Genomic DNA, 25,794 nt, shown 5'->3' with positions numbered 1-25,794 from the left:
CCCAGGGTGTCCCCAACTGGGTGAACCTATGAATTGGGCTTAGTAATCAGAAGCAAGAATTTCAAGAGGAAAAAGCCCAAGTGTGCGCACTCCGTGGCTGCGTGTAAGTCTAGCACACCCCTGAAATTCTTAGGGTGTCCCTGCACTTCAGATCAAAATGGGTTGCTTTTTAGAGAGCCCTTCTGTTAGCAGCTCTGAGGACCCCCTTCCACATTCACAGATCACGCCAGCCCCAGCAGCCACCGATTTTTCTAGGCACAGACTTCCCTGATCCTCCAGCTCCCGCAAAACGCGCATTCCTCTCTCGCGCTGGGACCAGAGACCTCACCTTATCCTAGGCGAAATCTGACCTTTCCGTAGTGGAGTGTAGAGCTCCTCTGAACCCGTGTGTTTGCGCCAATTGGGGAGCGTTGTTCTGGGGCTCGCAGCTGTTCCGTGGGTGCCGCAGTTGTGGATTCTCAGGCTTCCCATAAGCTCCACTTTCCGGTTCCAGATGGCGGCGACTCCGCGTCCAAGCCCACAGCTCCGGGAGGGGACCCAGCCGCAGTGGGAGCTGCCAGGTCAGGGGAACCCCGTCTAGCAGTCTCCCACCTTCTTCTGGAGTTCAGCTGTCCCCCAACTTGCCAACAAACACTCCTAGTGCGACCCTCAGCTGTTCTTTCTTTCTGCTCCGGGACAAGGCTCGGAACACGTCTGTCTATTCCGCCGCCATTTTTCTCCCTCTCCATTGTGTCCATTTCTTAAAATGGGAACTGGTGAAGTAGGACAGGAGTGAGGTCTAGAGGAGCTTTGTGATACCATTTGAGTCTGTTCTGCGGGTGAAAGAAGCAATGGAATATTTGGAGCAGCAGAGGCAGTTCATCCAACCCAGATCTTATTAGACTTTCTGTGGCTGAAGCATAACAAACCATATGAGTGTGCTGGAGGTGGTAGAAAATCTAAGATGGAAACTGCTATGGTAGTTTTGGTGAGCGTGATGGTAATTGGCCCATGATGATGATTGTGGAGGTGAAATAAGCAGTTGGATTCTGGATCAGTGTTTTAGGTTTGGCCACCGGGATTTTTGAATTTTGAGGTTGAAATGGAGAGAGGTAAGAGCGAGGGATGACTTAGAGGTCTGCATTTGGTAGCTGGAGGTATGGAAGCACCATCAACTGAGATGCAGATATTCATAGTAGAAGTATAATGTTCACTGGGGATACCAAACTTTTATATTTTAATCTGTTATGGTGTGCGATATTTCAGAGAGCAGTTCATGAGCATCTGGAACTCTGAGGACAAGTTCAGGTTGAAAACTTCTTTAAAAGGTAGTCGGGAGTGTAATGACCAGGGTAGAGTTGTAGATCATCTTTGTTTTTAAACTTTTTTTCTGTTTAATTGGAGACCAAAGAGCAATTAAAACAAGATGAGACTGCAGCTGTTGCATATTTACTTGTTAATCACACACCAGGATTGTGTTGAGAGCCTTGGTGTGGCTTGTAGTGTGGTCATTAGTCTGATTGATTTACATAAGGGCATGAGTGGTTATATGTGAGACACATTGGACCTGGGATAGAGGACCATAGGCCATGGGACTTGAGTGAGTAAGGCTGTGACAGGTGAAGGGACATCAAGTGCAGTACCAGAAGAGGTGGGCTCTGGCTATCTGAGATTCTCAATAGGTGAGGTTGAAGGAAACAACTATCAGGGAGGAGGCCATCATAGAAGGACTCCAGGCTGCCCCAATGAGTGTGGACTATGACAGTTGGTATAGAACTTAATTCAGTTTGAATTTTCCAGGCATTCACAAAACCGCACATGCTGAGTAATGAGTAGGAAGTCATGGAGATGATTCTGGGGGCTGGGACAGTGGGAGTGCTGGTGTGTGAGAGGTGTGGGAGAAAGAGTGATGTGCCCTTGGAGAGGGTATGTGCACTCATGGTTGAGGGTCCTGACATTGACATAAGAGGGAATGAAGGTGGAGTTAATTTCTGTCGATGTCTGGATAATATGAAATGGTGAATTTCAGATTAATTCCTGAAAAGAGCATCTGTTGTACTGGCACATTCTTGGTCCAGAGATTAGGTGAAATATATGTGCACACCTGCCTTTTGTTGAGGAGTGCTGTTACAGTGATCCATAGGAATGAGATAGCATACATCATTGTCATCTCAGCTGGCTTTGCGAAGGCTGAAGTGTAAGAGAGAAATACATTACAGAAATGGTGAACGGAGTATTGGAAATAAAGTTGATTAAGAAAAACTGTCCAAGTCACAATATACTTGTGTTATCTTTGCCATGATGCCTCTGGGAATGAAGCTATGTGAGAGAAGTGTGGTGCAAAGATTTATGTGAAGGAAGCAGTGCAAAGTGATGGCCTCAGCACCATAGGATTGCGGTCAAAAGGGTAAAGAGTGATGCCAAAAATTTCAGGGTCTTGAAATGAGAATTCTGGGGAAAACCAGGTTATCGCCTGACAAGAGCAGTGTCAAATCACTCACACTCTCATTATGGACAACTTCTCTCTGTACCCTATGTTCATGGCACCCACTGTATTGACAAGGGGTAGTGTGGCCTACATGTGAGTCCTAGAGCACAGGTATCATCTATATGCTCACTGCCCTTGTTGTGGGAAGACACAGCATCAGTAGGAATATAAGGAGAGAGTGACTTTGATGAAACAAAGGCCTGATATCTTCTCTGTATTCAGAAGTCCAAGGAGCAGATGGATATGGAATTTGGGGTGTATGATGAATGTAAAATCCGGTGAGAGAAGCTGATAATGGACTGAACTGTCCCATTATGACAGGATATGAACTTTGAGGATGTGGCCATCGCCTTCTCTCTGGAGGAGTGGGGGATCCTTGATGAGGCTCAGAGACTTCGGTACTGTGATGTGATGCTGGAAGTTTTTGCACTTGTGTCATCTGTAGGTAAGACCTTCACATCTCTCCTAATAGACTGAGGTGATGTCCTGTCTTCCTTTATTCTCCACCTGTAGCATTATCTCTCCTACAGCCAGACCATAGGCTCTGCAGATTGTCCTCACTGTCATGCTATGGATGCTAGTGCTGAGCTGTGTGGAGAGCCCTAGGAAATAGACTCCACAAACTTCTTTAACACTATTTTTCTCAAAAAGTGGATGATGTGTCTGGGATCCAGGAGTCTTACAGACAGGTTAATAGTCCCACTTGCTGCTCACCTCTCCCTGGGAGGGTGACTGTATCTAGATCCATGGCTTCCACTTCTGCACCCTTCCTCTAGATAAAGGTCCTTGGTGACTGCCTGTGCCAGGTTATAGTCTTTACTTTCATGAACCATGGGCTGTTCTTGAAAGACCCTCCTTCAATTGGTGTTTGTACTATTACCTTTGCAAGTGGAATTGCTCTGGACCAGGGCTGGCTGGTCACCTCTGTCATCTTTCATTAACTCTTGGAATATTTAGGTTTTATGTATTTGTAGAGAAGGTGGTGAGGGGAACCATAGTTTTTTTCACAGGGTGAACATGCAGGATGGTCTGAGGGAGGCCTGGTCCAGCTGACTGGCAACTAACAGAATATATGACACAAGGGCTGTGCTCCAATTATACCAGGAATCGGCTTGATTCCATCAGTGTGCAGATGCAGGTGCCACTGCCTACATCTCCTTTTTACCTTTCCTTTTAACTACTTTACACCTTCTGACTTGTCATTTCACCTGTGACTTACTAGCTTTTGGCTCTGTTCACATTTGTGGCATTTTTACATCACCTGTTCCTCTGCACTGATGCCTCTGCATTATTCTTCAACATTGACCTGAACATGTGTTATAAGGTGCATATACATGCTACGGTAGGCTTCAAACAGCAGCTATTTATTTATGGAATTTTTCTTGGAATAAGACATAAGCAAAATTCTGCAGAACTTGCCTATGTTATCCGCAGACAAGCCCTACTGAACACTGTTAGCCTAAGGAAGTACTGGATGTCTTACTTCACTTCCATGTGGTGCTTGCCATCTTTGTGTCATATTCCTGGTGTAGTCTTCCTTCCTTTATGATCTTCTGACGCTCAGAACTTCACAGAAGCCTCTTATAATCCTTCTTGTACATCTCTTCTTTTCAGAAAATTCCATGGAGCCAAGGTGTCATGGGCTACACAGTTTGTAATGGAACGTCCTCCTGTCACCACAGTCAACATTCATTTCCTCCCCTTTTCTTTCTGTTTTCAGGTTGTTGGCATAAAAATGATGATGATGAGTCCTGTTCTGATCAGAATGTATCTTTACAAGAAGAGTCACAGGTCAGATTTTCCAGTGGAGCTCTAGCAACTCAGAAATCCCATCTGTGTAAGTGGTGTTTCTCAGTGTTAAAAGATGTTTTGCACCTTACTGAGTCACAAGCAGAGTACTTTGAGCACAAAGGCTTCTTCAGTGACCCGTGTGTGAGAAACTTCTGTTTCAGAGCAAACCCTCACCAGCCACAGAGGGATGCCAGCGGAGAGACCTCCTGGAAAGAAGCTATGTACAAGGCCTCATTTGCAGCCAGGTGCAGCTTCTACTTATTAGAGGTGCCTTCAAACAGCAGGGAGGTTGGGGATGACTCCCAAGCTCCCTCAGAGCTTCTCCTGCATCAGACCACTCTCAACACTGAGGAGCCACACTGTGGCAGTGAGGTTTCACAAGAATTCCTTAGTGCAAAAAGTCATCACCAATGGGATAAATGTGAAAAAGCTGTCAGCCACAACCAGAAAGTTGTTGCATCTCAGGGTGTCTGTTCCGGAGAACTGATTTATGAGTGTGGCAAATGTAGTAAAGTTTTTAGACAAATCTTTAACCTCATTCAAAATAAGAGAATTCACACTGGAGAAAAGCAGTATGAGTGAAGAGAATGTGGGAAAACTTTCAGTCAAAAGTCTGATGTCAATAAACACCAGCGAGTTCACACTGGAGAAAAGCCGTATGTGTGTACAGATTGTGGGAGGTCTTTCAGTGAGAGTTCTAACCTCATTCAATATCAGAGAATTCACTCTGGAGAAAAACCTTATAAGTGTACCGATTGTGGGAAAACTTTTACCAGAAAATGTAACCTTATGAGACACCTGAGACTTCACACTGGAGAAAAACCTTATAAGTGTAGTGATTGTGGGAAGTCTTTTAGGAAAATAATCATTTCCTTTCCCATAAGAGAGTTCACACTGGGGGAAAGCCTTATGAGTGTCCAGATTTTGGGAAATCTTTTAGCCAAAAATGTAACCTTATAAGACATTGAGATTTCACACTGGGGAAAAGCCTTAAATGTAAGGGAATGTTTCATTTTCTTACTCAGAATAGCAACACTGAAGGAGACCCCATCTTACACATTTACCTTAATATAATCCCTTTTTATCAGGACATACACTCTGCTAGATTCCTCATAGGTTGCAGGTATAAGTTAGGTTTGAAGGAGCTGCTTTTACTGCTATCCTGCCCAGGTCTACTATCCAATTAATGTCACTGTGAGTGATTGTGGCTGAAGTGTTTTCCCTTCAACCACCTGGCTCACCTGAACAATGTGTATCAGTTACAAACCCCACATTCTCTCTTGTGCTTGAATAAATTCTAAATACTCTGAACGCTTTGCAGGATCTTTTTATATCTGAATAGGCAACGTGCCTGACTCAAGGTTTGTCCAGAATACCCATCTGCAGCAAAGAAGTGTCGTACCTCTTTAAGGTGGCTCTCACATTATGCTGTGATGATTTGCTTAGGTTCTAGTTCACCAATTTGAAATCCACTGGCTCTGATTTATGCTATTATGATAAAGGTGTTTTTCCTGTTGTACTTTCATTGTGTTGGTTCTATTCACTGCCTGCCGTGATTTGAAAGCACTGTTGTGATCTGTCAGCATGTAAATACGAACAGATATTGTGGTGACGTCAAACCTTCAGTGCTTCGGAAGAGAGAGCATGATGGCAGAAAATCACTCTTTGTCCACAACCTGCTTATTTTGCATTGCTGCCCAAGGCCTTGTAAGGAAGACTGCATGACTTCATAGTTTTAATTTACATCCCAGTACCTTGGTTATTGGTGAGGTCAGTGGTCACCCAGATGAGGAGGATTTTGCTGTCCTTCTGTTCACAATAGGAATTATGTTCTCTGTTCACAGTATGTGTTACATAACTCTCAGCACTGTTTAGGGGAACTTCTCCCATGTACTGCAAAGGAGCCATGTGCCATGAAGTACGAAATTTCATAGTCTTGTGACATTTGTTGTAAGACTCTGAGGTTAACCTACTATTGAGACAGAAACACTGTATTCACAGTGATGGGAGAGACTGCAGTAAATTAGATGGAAAGTGTCTCTATTGTATGTAAATCCACAAATGTTCCTGGGCCTGTGGCTTGTGTGACCTTTGTGTACAGACATTCTCAGTCCTCCAAAACTGTTTCCTGTAGCTGTAGTCAATGGCAGAGAAAACAATTTAATGGTTTTGTGGATTCCCCTGGTCTCTATAAAGTGTTCACCTCAATGTCATTTCTCAATATGTAAGAACTCGAGGCTGGAGGAAAGATAATCCTGTAATCAGTCCAGGATGTGACGTTTGTAGCCAGTCAACATACCTGTTGATTCCATGGCACTAGTCTTCACTGCTTGCCAATATTTGCTACCATTGAGGCAAAAGCTGCTCCTCCCAGGAAATGAGCACTGACATACAAGAAAGTGAACTTTTCTAATGTGTGTGATTTCGTGAGCCTTGACCTAGAGGTAAAGCATGAACCCACCACAGGTGAAATCTTATCTGTAACTCATAAAGGAGGTGTGGCAAAAGTATGCTTTCAGTTGTGAGTACACAAACCGCACCGCTTGTGCTTTTAAAAAATATTATTAAAAATACCTTTATTTTATTTATTTATTTATTTTTAGGAAAAAAAGGAGGGAAGGGGGATAGAGAGAGTTACACATACCTGAGCTCTCTCCTGAACATCCCTTACTGGTGACCAGGAGGAGCTGTGCTCTGACCTGAAATTGAAACAGGATGTTTCAGTGCCCTGGATGACACCCACCCAGCTGAGGTACATGGTGAAAGCAGAGTTTATTGTGGTATTTTTATGTATTAATTATTTTTCATACAACAACTCTACTCCTACATTTCCCACACTCTACCTTTTCCCTCCTGCCCTTTTACAATCTCTCTTTCTGACTTTCCCAGTGTTCCATGCAATCATTAATTTTATATCCTTTACATCTGATTATTTCACATTTTTTCATATTTTTATATGGACTATAAGGTGTGTACTTTTTTAACAAATACTGTACTGGTTTCCTTAATGTTACATGCTTATTTTGAGATTAATACAAATGCTTATGTGAATATTGAATTTATTTTATCGCTGAGTAGTATGGTATTCTGTGGATAACAACTTCATGTATTGATCTGCATAAAATTGGTTATTTCCAGATTTGGGGTATTATAAATAAATCTGTTTGGAATATTTGCATTCAGATATTTTTATAGATAGATCTTTTACTAATCAAACATTTGCAGTCTTGGTTAATTTTTCACATTTATGCACTTTAACTTCCCACCTAGGCACAGTATATAAAAATTCCAATTTTGTTCAATCCTGCCATCACATTTGGGCATTAATCTTTTTAAATATGAGGCTGGAATTGCCTATATGTGAAATTGCTTTCGTTTTACTTATATTCCCTAAGAATTTTTTATGGTGAACATTTTTTCATACATGTATTTACATTGTCTTTATCTCCTTTGGCTCAGAATTGTTGCCTATTTTAAAATAATTTATTATTTTAACCAATATGAGGACAGTTCACAATCTGAGATATATATTTGAATTTCATTTATTCCTCTATAATGAATTGACTTCTTTGCTATATGGAACTATAGTAGGTTTTGAATACTGTAAGGAAAACTGATTTTCTCAATTTTTAACCTATGTACAATTTAAACCTACATGTACCTTATACTTACAAGTTTTGTATGCATGGTTAACGTTCTATACCACTCTTTTATAAGTCTAAGCATTCAATAACATGTTCAGTGAAGTCTAAGTTCATAATCTTTGTTAAATTCCCTCATGTAAATACCCTCATTGTGGTTAGTTTCAAACTGCCAAAATGATGGCACTGAACAAGGATATGATTATATTTCAGTAGCAAATAATTGTATTTTACTAGAGGCCCAGTTCATGAAATCCATGCACAGGGGTAGGAGGCATGGGGGGGAGGGTGTCTCTCAGCCCAGCTTGCACTCACTTACAATCTGGGACCCCTCTGAGGATGCCCGACTCTTAGTAAGGCCTGATTGGGCCTAAACTGGCAGTTGTGCATCCCTACTGCAATCCGGGACGGATGTCTCCTAACCGATCACCTGCCTGTGTGATCGCCCCTAACCACTCTGCCTGCCTGCCTGATGCCCCTAACTCCGTGCCTGCCTGCCTGCCTGATTGCCCTAACCACTTTGCCAACCTGACTGATCTTATGACGTGAAATTGCGATGTCCTGGGACTGTTTCCATCTGTTCTAGTCCTTGGGCCTGGGGACACTGGAACCTCCTATTAATTTTTCTTGTACGCCTCTTGTTTTCAGAGAGGCTTGGTCTCAACATGATACCACATTGACATTGGGGGGATGCATTACAGGTGGCCTCCCCGCTCCATAAGTTTGGCCTGTGCAGAGCAGACCCTTGCACCTGAAGTGAGGTGATGGAACCTGGACTCCGAGGGACAATATACTATGGGGGAAGTCCATTGTGTGTGTCCTGTGGCACCATCTGGGTTGCCCCAATTGTCTCTCTCTCTCTCTCTCTCTCTCTCTCTCTCTCTCTCTCTCTCTCTCTCTCTGTGTGTGTGTGTGTGTGTGTGTGTGTGTGTTGTCCTCAGGGTATTGCCCATGTCTACAGTGTGGGTCTGTGTAAACCTGGACATAAGCCCAGCACCTGAGTGCCCAGCAGAGGCTGGGAGTGTTCTGTACCTGCGTGTTTCTGTGCTCGTATTCTCTGTATGTTTCTCTCTGAGTCTGTGCACCCCCATCATGGGCAAGTGCATAGGCAATCTCTGGAGAGGTGTTGTAGAGGCACCTTCCTCTATATCAATATGTTCCTCTTCCCCACCCCCAGGTGAGCCCCTTCTTCTCTCCCAGGCATCTGGTGTCCCTACGGAGGTCCCATCCTGGCTCTCAAGGATGGATTAAGCATAGGGTCCGTTTAGAGAGTCCCAGGCTGTGGGAAGGTGGGGAATTGGGGAAAACTCTGATGACAGACAGGAGATATAGAGTGTGGATTGGGAACATTTCAGAAGGACAGCAGTCTTTGTGAAGGAGTTGGAGAATCCAGGATCCTTGTGAAGGAATATGAGGATGGATACATGTGGGGAAAAGCTGAGGGGGAAGACTTCTTGTCTCCGAAGTCCCCACTGGTAATGAACTGGATATCCCAGGAGAGGGGTGTCTCTTGCCATGTCAAAGCTAGGCTGACAACTAATACAGGAAGGTGCCAGGGGCTCCCTGGAGCATCACTCCTGGACTTATGGCCTCTGGTCATCTACTGGGTGTGCATGGCTAACCCAACACTGGGGCCAGGAGGGAGAATTAGGACCAGTGTGGAGAACTATCCAGGGACCCTTTTTCACAAGGTTATACACAGAACAAATGGAAAGCACAGGATCACCATTGATGTTAATGTCAGCATTTCTCACCATCATCCTCACTGGGAGCACTCACCAGGGCAATGAAAAGATAAGGAGACTTGGAAGCAGGTACTGACTGATGTTAATGGAAAAGAACAGGGATGCTGGAATGCTTGCAGTCCTGTACCCTTCCCAGTAAACATCCTTAACATGTGGGTATTCTCCTTGACCATAGTAGGGGAAGCCAGGCAGCCCAGGATTTACCCAAACTCACACTCAGAATTGGTTTGAATTTGCTGCCCATGACATCTTCCCAAACTCCTTTTTGGGAAGTTCATTCCTTTGAATCTTGAAAATCCATCTCGATGAGGAGAGAGCGAACCATCCTGACTGGTCACCACTGTCATTTCCTACCAATACTCACTCCTCTCCTTTGCCCTTGCACAGCCCACAAGAGGTTGACACCATATGGTCACCCTAATGAGGCCCATCAAGTATATAGGTTCTGCTGCTGACCCCTGGAGGTTGGCTGCAGCTCTGTGATGTGCTTTGACCAATGAAATGTGGTGGGAGTGAAGCCTGTCACCACTAGCAGAAGACTCAATCCACTGAGACTGGCCACCTTCTCTGTCCATCTCTGATAATGCCAACAGGTACCTACCTGGTGGCTCCTCCTTTATTCCAGTCCCAGGAGAACCAGGGTGGACATGTGGTATGAACAAGAAAAATACCTTTTTTACGCTAAGCCACTACAGCTTTAGGGGTGTAACATCTAGCCAATCCTAATGGTTATGAAGTACCACCTCTACTCTCTAGGAGCATTGATGTTAATGTCAGCCTAACATTAGAGGCCAGACCTCTGTAGTTATAGACACATGGTTTTGACTTCTAGTCCTGCCTTTTATTTACTCTACAATCAGGCATCTACATGGAGTCTCTGAGCCTGGATTTCCTTACTATGAGATAGAGGTTTAAACCACCTCAGGTTGACACATCACCTCGTTGCCTCCTGTACGCACCCTAACCAGTGCCTGTGAGGAACTCTGTAATGGAGGTACATACACTTGACCGGAGTCAACCCGCAACCCTTCAGTCCTAGGGCCGACACTCTACCCACTGAGCCGAACCAGGGAGGGCTAAAATGTACATTTTTTAAACATGCCCTCTTGATCTTTCCATTCATGCTTGCATTCCTGAAACCCAGCTCCTCCTGCCCTCCTCAGTGCTTCTTTCTTGGCATATAAAATATCTGATGCATGGACACATTCTGCTTTTGCAATAGCTTATTTAAAATATATCCATATGAGGAAAACACCCATGAAACTCCATGAATCCTATTCCAGCCTTCCATCATTATCTACCATGATGTTTGTTCTTGTATCTATTTACCCGTAGGTACATTAGTGGGTTACTTAACGTAAAATCCCAGATATGTCTGGCCATGCCCAGATAGCTCAGTTGGTCAGAGCATCATCTCAATAACGCCAAGATTGCAGGTTCCATCTCCAGTCAGGGCACATGCAAGAACATTTCTGACCCAGGAAGGCCCAATCTAATCTACTGTATAAAATTAAAGGAACAACAAATTAAAGTTTCTTTCTCTCTATTTTTCCTCTCTCTAAAATCAATATACACGTTTTATTCATCCAGTCAGTCCACACTCATATGAACACCAGCATAGCTCAGGGACCCCATGGTGACCCGCAGCCAGGGTCCTCATGAGGGTCAAGCATGCAATGACCCAGAGAACAGTATGGGAGGTGCTGCTGCTGTCAGGGTGGATGGTGAGGAACCCAACCTGAGCGGCACAGTTACCCACAGGGGATGATGACATCTGTGCTCCCTGAGACCAAAACCTAAGGGGCTAGTAGTAGATCTGGGGATTGACATGCCCCTTGTGGTCTCTGCACCTTCAGCCAGGGGGTGAGACTGGGCTGTTTCATATTCAGGTGGTTGTGGAGCTCACATTCCTCTCAGGTGTGAAGGCTGGGAGCAGCAGTGGCAGCTGGGCAGGTGGGCAGCTGGGCAGGTGGGTGTGGGCAGGAATAGCCCAGGGCGGTTGCCAGGGAGAAGTGGTGCTGGGCCATGTGTGTGGCTCTAAGGCCCGCTCTAGTCCCAGTTCAGGCTGGTGGCCGCTCTGATCTTTGGGGCCATGGTGAGTGGGAGATGGAACATAAGTTACCAGGGTAGCCATGAACTGGGAGTCAGCATGTCCTTCAAGAAAACTTGTGGCCCAGGCAGGGCCAACCTCGTCCACGGTAATGAAGTTCTCCGGCCATTGACCTGCCCAGGGCGGGAGAGGAGCTATCACTGCAGAGGCTGATTTCCTATCTGCCCAGCACGATCTGTTGCAAGCTGATGAGACTCATGGTCCTCTCCTGGGATGCAAGTGTCTTGAGGTTTAGCCACTAAAAGTTGTAGATATTTATCAATCTAAGGGAACAAAATGGTCCTCTTTGTTCCTTATTGGGTAAACGTACACCATGGCCTGCCAGTGTTGCTCAGTGGTAAGAGTATCAGCCTACACACATGAAGGGTGGAGAATTATATTCTTAGTCAAGGGCAAGTACCGGGGTCCAAGGTTTAATACATGGAAACTATCGGGGGCTCACGCAGGTGGAATCCAGTTGATGTGTGTCTCTTACTTCCATGTTCCTCTCTCTCTCTCTCTCTCTGTCTCTCTCTCTCTCTCTCTCTGTCTCTCTCCCTCCCACCCCCATCCCATTCTTCCACTCTGAATAAAAATCAATGGGAAAATATCCTCCTGTGATGCTACCCTGACAAGGAGCCTCTACCTGCACACCCCACTGCTGCTTATGCTCTCTTGCCTGTTCCTGGGATGGTCCCAGTGCAGCTTGGACAAGCTCTGTCTTTCCCAGGAGTTGGTAGAGAGAATCCCCAGACAAGTACCTGGAAAAGAGTTGGGTTCTGTAATTTTGAACCCTCTGAGAAGAGCTGGCCAGGGCTCTTCTGTCTCCATCCAGAGGTCTCTCCAGCCTGCTCTTCCCATCCTCCAGGCACCTGGCTCACTGAAACTTCACCTACTGCTGTATTCAAGGGAACCCCCATGTTGCTTTGTGCCCAAACCCCGTTCACCTTTGCGAAGTCCTGCCTCTGGCCAGCACACTCACACCCCTGAAGTGTTGGTATTGTTTGAGTCCCTGTTTTTGCATTTTGGGGGTAATTTTTCCATTTTTACTTTATTAAAAATAAAGCTTCACACACACACACACACACACACACACACACACACACACACAAAGACAGTCCCAGAGGTAGCATGGATTCTCCAGGAAATGGTGCCATGTTTTCAGTTGCGAGAACATCCTGCTATACATTGGCAGAGAATATAACCTAATGGTTTTATGGATTGTGCTGGTCCCTCTAGGTTGCTCACCTGAAGGCTGATGCTCAACAGGCAAGAACTGAAAGGTAGAGAAAGGATAACCCTCTCCCAGGATGTGTATTTTGTAACCAGTAAGCACTCCTGTTGGTTCTGATGGCAATAGTCTACACTGCTTGCCAATATTTCCTTAAGGCAAGCTGTTCCTTCAAGGAAATGAGAACTGACTTGCAATAAATTGCACTTTCTAATGTGTACTATTTGGTGAGCTTTGATGTACATATAAATCTGTGAGCTTTTTATAAATCTGTGAAACCATCACACATGAAACAAACTTATCTGTCTCCAACACACATGGTGGAGCAAAAATAGATTTACAGTTTTGAGCAACCAAAACACAGAGTTTATTCTTTTTGAAAATATTTTAAACATTACTTTCATTGTTTCTTCTAGGAAATGGAAGGGAGGGTGAATAAGAGAGAAACATCTATATGAAACACATATATTAATCAGCTGCCTCCTTCGTTCCCCTACTGGGGTTTGAGGAGGACATGTGCCCTGACCTGATCTAGTGACCTTTAAGTGTGGGGGATGATGCCCAACCGACTGAGAAACACTGACCAGGGAAGAATACATTCTTTTATTATTATTTTTTGATTATTGTATTAATTTCCATACCAAAAACACTAAACCTTCTTTTGGCACACCCTATATTTACCTCCTGCCCTTTTATCCTTTTATAATCTCTCTCTCTCTCTCTCTCTCTCTCTCTCTCTCTCTCTCTCTCTCTCTCTCCCCCCACTTCCCCCTCTCTCTCCCTGTGCCTTCCCCAATCCTCCTTGCAGGCATTGATTTTCTTTCCATTACAACACATGAATTCATTTTTTTAAATAATTTTATAGGCACTCTAATGTGTGTGCTCTTTAACAAATATTGGTTTCCGTCATGCTGCACAATTATTTTGAGATTCAACACAAACACTTATGGGAATAGTTAATTTTTTATTGGTGAGTAGTAGTATGACCTGTGAATTACCACTTTAACTATTGATCTGTCTATGGTTTTGGTCATTTCCAGGGTTGGGATATTATAAATAAATGTGCTGGGAATATTTGCGTTCACTTCTCTATATAAATATATGTTTTCCTGATCATAATGTTGTGTAGGTGAATGTGTTACATTGTAAGATATGTGGGACTGTGATCTAAAATGGTCATGCTCTCCGCCCTCCCACCCACCCACAGTAATAAAATTCCACTTTTTCTGCAAACCCGACAGTACATCCAATGGTTAATCTTTTTAAATACTAACACCATAAATGAGTATACTATTAACTCCCTTTCTTTTTAATTATATTTACTTAAGATTTTTTTATGGTGAGCATTATTTTCACACATTTATTTATTATCTTTATCACATTTGTTAAAATGTCTGCTCAGAATCTTTTACCAATTTTTTAAATGAATGTATTAACTTGAAAGCATTATGCTAGGAAAAATAAGCCAGTCAGAGAAAGATAAGTATCACATGATCTCACTCAGGTGTGGAATGTAATGAACAACATAAACTGATGAATAAAAATAGATCAGGAGACATAGAAGCATCAAACAGACCTTCAAACCTCAGAGTGAAGGTAGGAGAGGGTGGCTGGGGTTTGGAGGGGTAAGAGATCAACCAACAAACTTGTAGGCATCCTATATAATAAAGAGGTAATATGCAAATTGACCATCACTCCAACACACAAGACGGCCACCCCCATGTGGCAAAGATGGCTGCCCCATGTGGACACAAGATGGTTGCCATAAGAGGGCCAGCAGGGGAGGGCAGTTGTGGGTGATCAAACCAACATGGGAGGGCAGTAGGGAGGGAGTTGGGGACGACCAGGCCTGTGGGAGAGGGCTCTTGGGGGTGACCAGGCCAGCAAGGGAGGGCAGTTATGGGTGACTAGGCCAGCAAGGGAGGACAGTTACGGGCGACCAGGCCTGCAGGGGAGGGCAGTTGGGGGCGACCAGGCCAGCAGTAGAGGGCAGTTGGGGGCGACCAGGCCTGCAGGGGAGGGCAGTTACGGGTGACCAGGCCTGCAGTGGAGGGCAGTTGGGGGCGACCAGGCCTGCAGGGGAGGGCAGTTGGGGGGAACCAGGCCAGCAGGGGAGCAGTTAGGCGTCGATCAGGCTGGCAGGGGAGTGGTTAGGGGGTGATCAGGCTGGCAGGCAGAAGCTGTTAGGGGCAATCAGGCAGGTTGACAGGCAAGCAGTTGGGAGCCAGCAGTCCTGAATAGTGAGAGGCATTTCAGATTGGAGAGGGTGCAGGCTGTGCTGAGGGACACCCCCACCACAATGCATGAATTTCATGCACCAGGCCTCTAGTATAAGCATAACTATTGAACACAGACAATAGGGGAGTGAAGGCCTGGTCTGGAGATAGAGGTGAGCTGGAGAGGAAAAAAGGGGATATATGCAATGCTTTCAACAATAAAGAATTTTAACAAATAAAATGCATTTATTAATTTAACCAATAGGAGGACAGTGTACAATGTAAGACATGTCTGAAGTTCACTCATTTCTCAGTGACTGCAATGATTTCTTTGCTATATGGAACCAGAGGTTTTAAATATTGCAATGGAAATTATTTTTCTCAGTTTTTAACCCATGGAGAATTTAAACACATTTGTACCATACACTTACAGATTTAATCTGCACTGTTAACATTCTCCACCAAACTTATTAAGTCTAAGCAAGTGAAGTCTACATTTGTAATCCTTGTTAATATCCCTGGGGTAAATACTCCCATTGTCATGACATTCAAACTGGAAAAATGATGGCACTGAACATGGACATGATATTTCAGTAGCACATCATTATATTTTATTTCCAACATCCAATACAGCAGTACCAAATATGCTCAAGAACTTTCATAATAAAACAGTAAAATTATTGGGATGCATCAAGTTTAAAGCTTTCTTAACGTTTGATTCAAGTAGAATTGATATAAAATGGACATTTAATAAACACAGTATACCCTGTTTATGTTTTCATACATGCCTGAAACCAAGTTCCGCCGGCCCTTATCAGAGCCCCCAGATAATGACGCCAGAAGGTGAAGCCAATGGTGGTCAGGGGGGCCTCCCTGAGACAATCTGGAAAGGTGTGGCAGAGTCCAGTTGGAAGGCCTGCTGTGAGCATGCCTCCCCTCCCCCATTTGGGAGGTGAGGGGAGGTCAGTGTGGCTGCTTTGGACAACTACAATTAGAAAGGGGGTCCTGGCTGGCATGTGAGTGCTGTGGCAGTATCTGACCTTTTCCTCAGGAGGCCTCACAGTTTGCCTCCAGCCCCAGGCTGCCTTCAGAAGGGCTGATGGGCATCGCCTTCAGAAAAATCATGGCCATCTGGAAATTTACAGTCCTGAATGCACATAAAGAATTCAGGGGCTTAAACATGTTTGCTTATTTATGAGTAAAAGTGCATCTATAAGGTGCTTTAGTTTACTCACCACAAGCGTAGTTCTCCAGAGGAAAATGATAAACACAGAAATGTACAAGGAGACAGTTATGATTGTAAGCTTCCATAGAAGTTAAAAAAAACTGGCTGAGGACATAGTAATGGGGCAGGATATGCAATAGATGAAATAATATGTGAGATCCTGAGGAGCCTTAGACATTTACAATATGTCTGTCTCAGGAAATCATCTTTGGAATCCCAACACCATCCACCATTTGATCTCCAGAGGATTCTCTGCTTTAAGAAAGACTGCAAGTTGGCTGACTCATGCCTCCTGTGTCACTGGCTGTATTTATAGACATTAACACATGGGTTTCACTGGGGAAAGCAGTTGCCAGCTCACCATGGGCTCTGCTCACTTCAGTGTCTAAAATTTTGTAAGAATCTCTCAGAAACAGCTTCTCCGGTGGGAAAGTTAATTTTTATCACTCAAGGACTAACCTAATTTAAAAACACAAAGACATGACTTTAATCAGAAACCATCAGATTTAAGGGCTTAATTAAAAACAAGGTGGGGATCATGACTATGACACTAATAGTGTGGGGTTTTTCTGAAATCCATATTGATTCTTCTAGCCTCTTACATGAAAGGGGACAGACTTCCACAGAGCTCAGATGACTCTGATAACTGTTCTAGAGAGATAGCTTTTATTTAACCATATGTACTTGAAACATCAACACCTTAATTTTTTTAATTCTGTCCGAGGGAATTGTTTATTAATTTTAGAGAGAGAGAGGAAGGGAGAGAAAGAGAGGTGGGGGTGGGGGGAAGAAGAAGCATCCATAAAACATGAAACATGGTTCAATTGCCTCCTCTTTGCTTTCTGAAAAGGATCAAATTTGAAACCTGTTAGTTAAGTGCCCTTACCATGAATCAAACAGGCCATCAATTTTTGGGGGTGAGCTTAACTGGAGGATGCTCCAAAGCACCGAGCCCCCTGAGCAGGGCAGCACCTTAATTCTTAATGCTTCCTTTAAGAGAGTAAATGAATATGACTCAGCATTTGTGGGGTCCCAAACTTTCTGTGATTTAGAAGGCACATAATAATGGCAGAAAATCACTCTTTGTCCAATATTGGCTTATTTTGCATTGCTGAACAAGGCCTTGAAAGAAAGTCTGCATGACTTTGTGGTTCTAATTTGTAGCCTGGAGCCTCTGTGATTGGTGAGATCAATGGTGAAAAAGAATAGGAGTCCTTTATTGAGTTTGTGTGAACAATATGAATTATACTAGAGGCCCAGTGCATGAATTTGTGCACAGGTGGGGTCTCTCAACCTAGATGGAGATTGGGGCAAATCTGCACCATCTTGTCCAGTCCAAATCGGCCGGACCCCAGCAGCAAGCTAACCTACTTGTCTGCGTGTCTACCCCCCGGTGGTCAGTGTGCATCATAGCAACCAGTCGTTCCTGGTTGTTCCACAGTTAGGGTCACTTGCATATTACCCTTTTATTATATACGATAGATTCTTTGTTCACAGTAAGTATTCCATAATTCTCAGCAATGTTTTGAGAAACTCCTCCCCACAGACTTCAAAAGAGCCATGTGCCAGGTAGTATGAAATTTCATACACTGGTGTCATTTGTTGTAAGACTCTGAGTTTTAAATGGAACCACCATTAGGACAGAAACACTGTATTCACAATGAGTGGGAAAGACTGCAGTAAACTGGAGGAAAAGTGCCCTTCTGAACATTTCCCAAAAATGATCAAAGTCTGTGGCTTATGTGATGTTTGCTAACAGACATTGTCAGGACCTCCATGTCTGTTTTCTGTGGCTGAAGTCATTGACAGAAAAAATCAAGAGTTCATTGGAGTCCCTGGCCTCACCTCAAGGTTTCCTCAACTGGCTAGACATCAGAGCTGAGGAAGGATGATCCTATAATCAGTCCCAGGATGTATTTTTTGTAACCAGTCAGCATTCCTATGGATTCTGATGGCAAAAGTCTTCACTGCTTGCCGATATTTGCTGCTCCTGTGGCAAGGCTGGTCCTCCCAGGAAATTAGGAGAGAGATGGTAGAACCTATATATGGTTGCGATTTTAATTTCCTAACAAGACAGGGATCTCTAGTTCTTTAGTTGGAAGTTCTTTTTAAGGTTTTATTAAATCTATTTATAACCGACATGCAACAAAATGCACTCTTCTAATGTGTACTCTGTGGTGAGCTTGGACATATGGATAAAGCTGTAAAAATGTCACGTGTGATATGAAAACATGCTCAAAGTCACTAATCATCCGAGAGATGCAAATCAAAACAACAATGAGGTACCATCTCACACCTGTCAGAATGGCTGTCATCAACAAATTAACAAACGACAAGTGCTGACGAGGAAGTGGAGGAAAAGGAACCCTGGTGCACTGCTGGTGGGAATGCAGACTGGTGCAGCCACTGTGGAGAACAGTATGGAGTTTCCTCAAAAAACTGAAAATGGAACTCCCATTTACCCAGTGATCCAACTTCTAGGAATACGTCCCAAGAAACTAGAACCACGAATCAGAAAGGATATATGCACCCCTATGTTCATAGCAGCACAATTCACCATAGATAAGATTTGGAAATGAACTAAATGCCCATCAGCAGATGAGTGGATTAAAAAACTGTGGTCCATCTACACAATGCAATACTATGCTGCGGTAAAAAGGAAGGAGTTCTTACCATTTGCAACAACATGGATGGAGCTGGACAGCATTATGCTAAGTGAAATAAGCCAGGCAGAGAAAGATAAATATCACGTGATCGCACTCATTTGTGGAATATAATGAACAACATAAACTGATGAACAAAACAGATCCAGAGACAGAGAAACATCGATCAGAACGTCAAACCTCAGGGAAGGTAGGGGAGGGTGTGGGTAAGGGAGAGAGATCAACCAAAGGACTTAAATGCAGGCATATAAGCCTAATCAGTGGACACAGACAACAGGGGGTAAGGGCATGAATGGAGGTTTGGGGATACTGGGGGATAAGGACACATATGTAATACCTTAATCAATAAAAGAATTTTAAAAAATTTCACATGTGAAATAATTATATCTCACCCATGTGCAGGCTGGAGCAAACGTAGGCTTACAGAATTGGGTATGCAAATCACAGAGTTTATTCTCTTATCTACACTAATAAAAGAGAAATATGCTAATTGACCATACCTCCTTGAGGCCCACCAGCCAATCAGTACTGATATGCAAATTAACCCTACAAAGATGGGTAAATTTGCATTCACAGGCAGGGTGGGCAGTGCCAGATGCCACCTGCAGGGTCCAGGCCGTGATCGGAAACCGGGGCAGGCGGGGCTGGCCAGCGTCTCCCGGATCAGTGTCTGCCTCCGGGCCCCCTGCGGACACTGGTGGAGCAGGCCCAGGTTGAACATTTTAATGAAAATTAGATGCCTGTGCCCCTGCCCACCACGCCCCATCCCTGGCAAGGAGAGGGCAGTGGGAAGTTAGCAGGCACCGGGGCTTGGAAGGGACTGGGAGCAACCTGCAGGCGTGCTACCAGGAAGAGGTGCTGAACCATGAGGACGCGGAGGGCTGGCTGATGGAGGTGAGCAAAGGTGCAGACGAGGCGGCTCTCACAGGCGCTGAGCTCGAAAGCGCATTGACAGTCTGATGGACAAAATCGCCTTTCTGAAGAAGGTGTACGTAGAGAAGACCACCGAGCTGCAGGCGCAGATCCAGTACGCTCAGATCTCTGTGGAGATGGACATGTTCTCCAAGTCCCACCTCTCTGCCACACTCAAGGACATCTGCGCCCAGTATGAGAAGCTGGCTGCCAAGAACATGCAGAATGCCGAAGAATGGTACAAGAGCCGCTTCACCATGCTGACCGAGAGCAATGCCAAGAACACCTACGGGGTGCACTCCACCAAGGACAAGGTGTTCAAAAGCTGCTGCCTGCTCAAGGCCAAGACCCTGGAGATCAAAGCAGGCTGGGGCATGAACGAAGCGCTGGGAAAGCAGCTGCGAGAGCTGGAGGATAAACAGAACACCGAAGTTAGTGCTATGCAGGACACAATCAACAAATCAGAAAATGAGAACTACAAAGAGTGAAATGGCACGACATTTAAAAGAATACCAGGACCTCTTCAACGTGAAGATGGCTTTGGACACTGACCTTGCAGCTTACAGGAAACTCTTGGAAGGTGAGGAGACCCGGCTCAGTTTCACCAGCGTGGGAAGCATAGCCAGCGGCTACTCCCAGAGTTCCCAGGTCTTTGGTCGATCTGCCTATGGTGGTTTACAGACCAGCTCCTATGTGATGTCCACTCGCTCCTTCCCTTCTTAATACACCAGCCACGTCCAGGAGGAGCAGATCGAATTGGAGGAGACCATTGAGGCTGCAAAAGCCGAGGAAGCTAAGGATGAACCCCTCCCCCCCCCCTCTGACGGAGAAGCTGAAGAGGAGGAGAAGGAGAAGGAGAAGGAGAAGGAGAAGGAGAAGGAGAAGGAGAAGGAGAAGGAGAAGGAGAAGGAGAAGGAGAAGGAGGAGGCTGAGGAAGAGGAAAGAGGAAAGAGGAAAGAGGAAGAGGAGGAAGGTGCCAAGGAAGAATTTGAGGATGCAAAGGAGGAAGAAGGAGGTGAAGGTGAAAAAGAAGATGCCCAAGAAGCTGAGGACGAGAGGAAAGATAAAGGTGCTGGGGAGTATCAAGCACGTTCAACCAAGAAGAAAGATTGAGCCCCCCCTTCCTTAATTATTTCAGGAATAGTCCTCCTGAAACCAGGTCAACCCCGTCACCAACCAAGCAGTTGAGTTCCCGATACTATATGAATTAAGAAGTCAATATATATAACATTGTGAGGTGACTCAGGTTGGACATTCAATGTTGTGCTATGACTTTTCTTCTCATGCAGAGTATCTGCTTGCAGAGTGGCTTCCTGGCTTGCTGCTAGCCTATGCATGGTCCACGCTTATGAGTTCAGGATCTATGACAATGTGAATAATTAAGATGTTTACAACAAAAACACATGAATACATGAATTCACTGATGTTAATGTTAAACTTTATGGCAAAAATAGTCCTTTGAATCTTTGGTGGTTAGAAATTAAAGACCTCAAGTCATGTGCAATAAACAGTAAATAAAGTTACACTGAATGACCAAAAATATATATATTAGGGGCCAGGAAATGTTCAAAGAACTGGGGAAGCATTCCCAATTCAGGAAGGGAAGTCACAGGGTGTATATTATTGCTATGAATACAGTATTTCCTACTACTTACAACATATACAATGTAATGTATTAGATGCCTTTCTATCGCATGAAGTACTTATTCTCATAGAGTAATACTGGTAGATATGTTATAGTTATGGCAGTATGTCATATCCTATGTACATTAATAAAAGGGTAATGGGCTAATTAGACCATGAGACCTTCCAGACATCCTTCCGGACAAAGCCATGGTGGCGGGGCCGAGGCAGAGGTGGTTAGGGGTGAGCAGGCCAGGAGGGGAGGGCAGCTGGGGGTGAGGGGGTGGGAGGGCTGGCAGGGGGGCAGTTGGGGGCGAGCAGGCAGGCAGATGGGACCAGTTGGGGGTGAGCAGGCCAACAGAGTGGTGCAGTTGGGGGAAGCAGGCCATCAGGCAGAGTGGTTAGGGGCGATCAAGCAGGCAGGCAGGTGAGCGGTTAGGAGCCAGCAGTCCCGGATTGTGAGGGGGTTGTCCGACTGCCGGTTTAGGCCCAATCCCACAGGGGTCCCAGATTGGAGAGGATGGAGGCCGGACTGAGGGACACCCCCCACCCCGGTGCATGAATTTGGTGCACCAGGCCACTAGTTTTATATAAGTCTTTTTTCTTTTTAAAAATAAAGTTATTGACCTTTTAGAAAGAAAGGGAGAGAGTGAGACATGGAGATATGTGAAATATTGAACTGCTGCCTCCTGTCTGCCACCTACAGGGCATCCAGGTGGGCATGTGGCCTGACCTGGACTGGAACCAGTGAGCTTTCAGGGCAAGGGATGGTGCCCAACCAACTGAAGTACAATGGCCAGGGAAGAGATTATTCTTGTGTTATTATTTACTAACTATTGTATTAATTTTCCCACCAACAACTCTACACGTACTTTACCACACCCTATATTTACCTCCTGCCCTTTTATAATCTCTCTTTCTGCCTTCCACAGCTCTAAATGCAATCATTGATTTTCCTTCCTTTACAAGGTTAGTTCATATTTTTCATAATATTATAAACACTATAATGTGTGTATTCTTTAACAAGTATGGGACTCTTTCATGCTACACAGTTAATTTGAGGTTCAACACTAATGTTTATGTGAAATGTTAATTTTTTGTTTTTCTGTTTAGTATTGTGTTCTGTAAATAACCACTTAATCTATTGATCTGTCTGGTTTTTTTTTTGTTGTTGTTATTTCCAGGTTTGAGGTATTATCAATAAATTTTCTGGGAATATTGGGTTCAGTTCTTTGTACAAATGTATGTTTTCCTTATCTAACTATTGCCATATAGGTGAGTGTTTTACTTTTTAATATATGCAGAACTGTGATCTAAAATGGTCCTTTCTTTGCCTTCTCAAACACCCAAAATAATGAAAATTCTAGTTTTTATTATCCCTGTGAGCACATGCGATGTGTAATATAAATTGTAGGCCTGAAAATCAGTATTGTTAACTTGTTTTGTTTTAATTCCATTTCCCTAAGAAATTTTTATGCTGAGCATTTCTTTATGCATTTATTTACACTGTCTTTATCTCCTTTGCTGAAAAGTCTGGTCAGAAACTTTTGACAATTTTTAAAATGAATTCATGATTTAATCAATAGGAAGTCATTTCACCACCTAACACATCTGTTTTCACCTCACTCATCCCTCAAGGACTCAACTTCTCTCTTTGCCCTTTGGAACTTTATGTTTTGAACACTGTAAGGAAAATTGTTTCTCTAAAATTGTATCCTATGTACAATTTAAAGCCCACTTGCATGATACACTTATAAGGTTAGCCTACGTTGCTAACATTCTCCACCATTCAGTTTAAGTTGAAGCATTCAACAGTATATTAAGTGAAGTCAAGGTCTGTAGTATTTGTCAATTTTCTGGTGTAAATACTCTCATCATCGTCACTTTCAAACTCCCAAAGTGGCAGCACTGAATATGGGCTGATGAGATATTTCAGTAGTAAATCATTATATTGTATTTCCACCTTATTGATATAGTAGGTATAAATATGTTCAAGAACTTTCATAATAAAATAGTACAATAATTGGGAAGTGGCAAGTTTTAATCATTTTTTAAACTTTGATGTAAGTATAATTGATTTAAAATATACATTAAAATATTTTTTATTGATTTCAGAGGGGAAGGGAGGAGTGAGGGATAGAAACATCAATGATGAGAGAGAATCACTGATAGGCTGCCTCCTGCAAGCCTCACAACGGGGATCCAGCCCACCACCTGAGCATGATTCCGGACTGGGAATGCAACCGTGACCTCCAGGTTCATAGGTCAATGCTCAACCTTTGAACCACACCAGCCAGGCTCTCCTAAGCTTTTAAGGGATCCTGCTGGACCTGCAACTGAGTCAGCAATGAGCAGCGACAGCTCATCCCGGGCTAACCCCCTGAACCTGAACTCAAGCCCTCCTTTTCTCTGATTCTCCAGTGAGCTCACAGCAGTGTTTCTAGAGAGCCCAAGGAGCCCCACCCAGTCTCTCTGCTGTTCCTTGTTCTATCCTAAGCCCTCAATGTTTTTCATTATCCCCATCTTTAGTAAATGTTCCCTCAAAATCTCTGAACTCCTGTTATGAAATCTTTTCTGAACGAAGTCAAGAACTCAAACACTATAGGCCAAGCTGAGGCAGACAGGCTCCTGTTCCCTAAAAGTTATGCCTGGGACATCCTGTGTAAAGACAGAACAAGGCATGATTTTGCTTACAAGACTTGGAAGAAAACGTGATGGCACACAAACTCTTTGTTGTTGTTGAGTCAAATCAATCTTAATACTGTTCATTTTTCAAATGTCTTTATTGATTTTTGAGAGAAAAAGTGAGAGGAAGAAACATCAATGATGAGAGAGAATCATTGATAGGCTGCCTCCAGCATTCCCCTTACTGGGATGGAGCCCACAACCTGGGTATGTGCCTTGACCTGGAATCGAACCAGCAATATGTTGGTTGATGGGTACACGCTCAGCCACTGAGCCCCACCGGCTGTGCACACTATTATTTTTTACTAAAGGCCCAGTGCATGAATTCGTCCAATGGTGGGGTCCCACCGGTCCAGCCCCAATCAGGGTGGATCAGGGCTGGGCCTGTCAGAAGGAAGAGATGGCAGAAGGTTGGTTGGCCCAAGTCCAGATCAGGGCCAGATCAGGGCCTGATCAGGGCCTGATCAGGGCCTGATCAGGGCTGGCCAGCTGGGGAAAGGGGCCATGGGTAATTTGCTAATGGGCCCTGCCCCCGATTGGGGTTGGGGTGCTGATTGAGCGTGGGGCAGGCCTAGGGAAGGGCTGTGGGCTGTGGGTAGGCCAGCCCTGCCCTGAATGGGGTGGGTGGGTGGGTGGGGGCGGGGTGGATCTGGGATGGGGCCAGGTGGGGATAGGGCTTGGAGGAGATTGGCTGGCCAGCCAGAGTCAAATGCCTGCCCACCCGTGTGCACCTCAAAATTGCATGAGACCAAGATCCAGCCGGCCAACTCCCATTAAGCACCATAGGGCAGGGGTATGGCCTCAGGTCCCTCAGACCCAGCACTGGGGTGGGGGACTCGACATCAGGTCCCCTGGCCAGGCTTCATGTCATACGGCCCCAGTGCCAGGGTGGAGGGCGCAGCCTCAGGTCCCGCGTCAACACTCTCTGAGCGGGGGCGCAGCCTCAGGTCCCCCCACTTGGCCTCAGGTCCCCCTACACCGGCGTGAGGGCGTGAGGGCGCAGGGCAAGGGCGCGATGACCACTTGCGTAGTAGCTCTTCATTATATAGGATTGCTGACTGTATTACAGATGTTCCCAATTTCTGCCATCCTCCTCTACCCTTTTCTCCCTCTTCCCTGCCTCCCCTGCTCCTAGTCTCTCACCACATTATTGTCTATGTCCTTGGCCTATGCATATATGTATATACTTTGTTTAAAATATTTTTGTTGATTTTAGAGTGCAATGGAGAGAAAGAGAGAAAAACACCAATGATGAGAGAGAATTGCTGATGAGTTGCCTCGTGCATGACTCCACCCCCACACTGGGAATTGAGCCTGCAAACCATGTATGTGCCCTGACTAGGAAAAGACCCAGTATCACATGCCCTCATCATTTGTGGAATATCATGAACAGCATAAATTGATGAACAGAAATAAATTCAGAGACATAGAAGCATTGAACAGACGGTCAAACTTCAGAGGGAAGTCCGGGAAGGGAGGGGTTAAGGGATCAACCAAAGGACTTAT

This window comes from Plecotus auritus (assembly GCF_963455305.1).
Source record: "Plecotus auritus genome assembly, chromosome: 15".
Lineage (NCBI taxonomy): Eukaryota > Metazoa > Chordata > Mammalia > Chiroptera > Vespertilionidae > Plecotus > Plecotus auritus.
The sequence above is the reverse complement of the archived record's forward strand: the minus strand, read 5'-3'. Positions refer to the sequence as shown.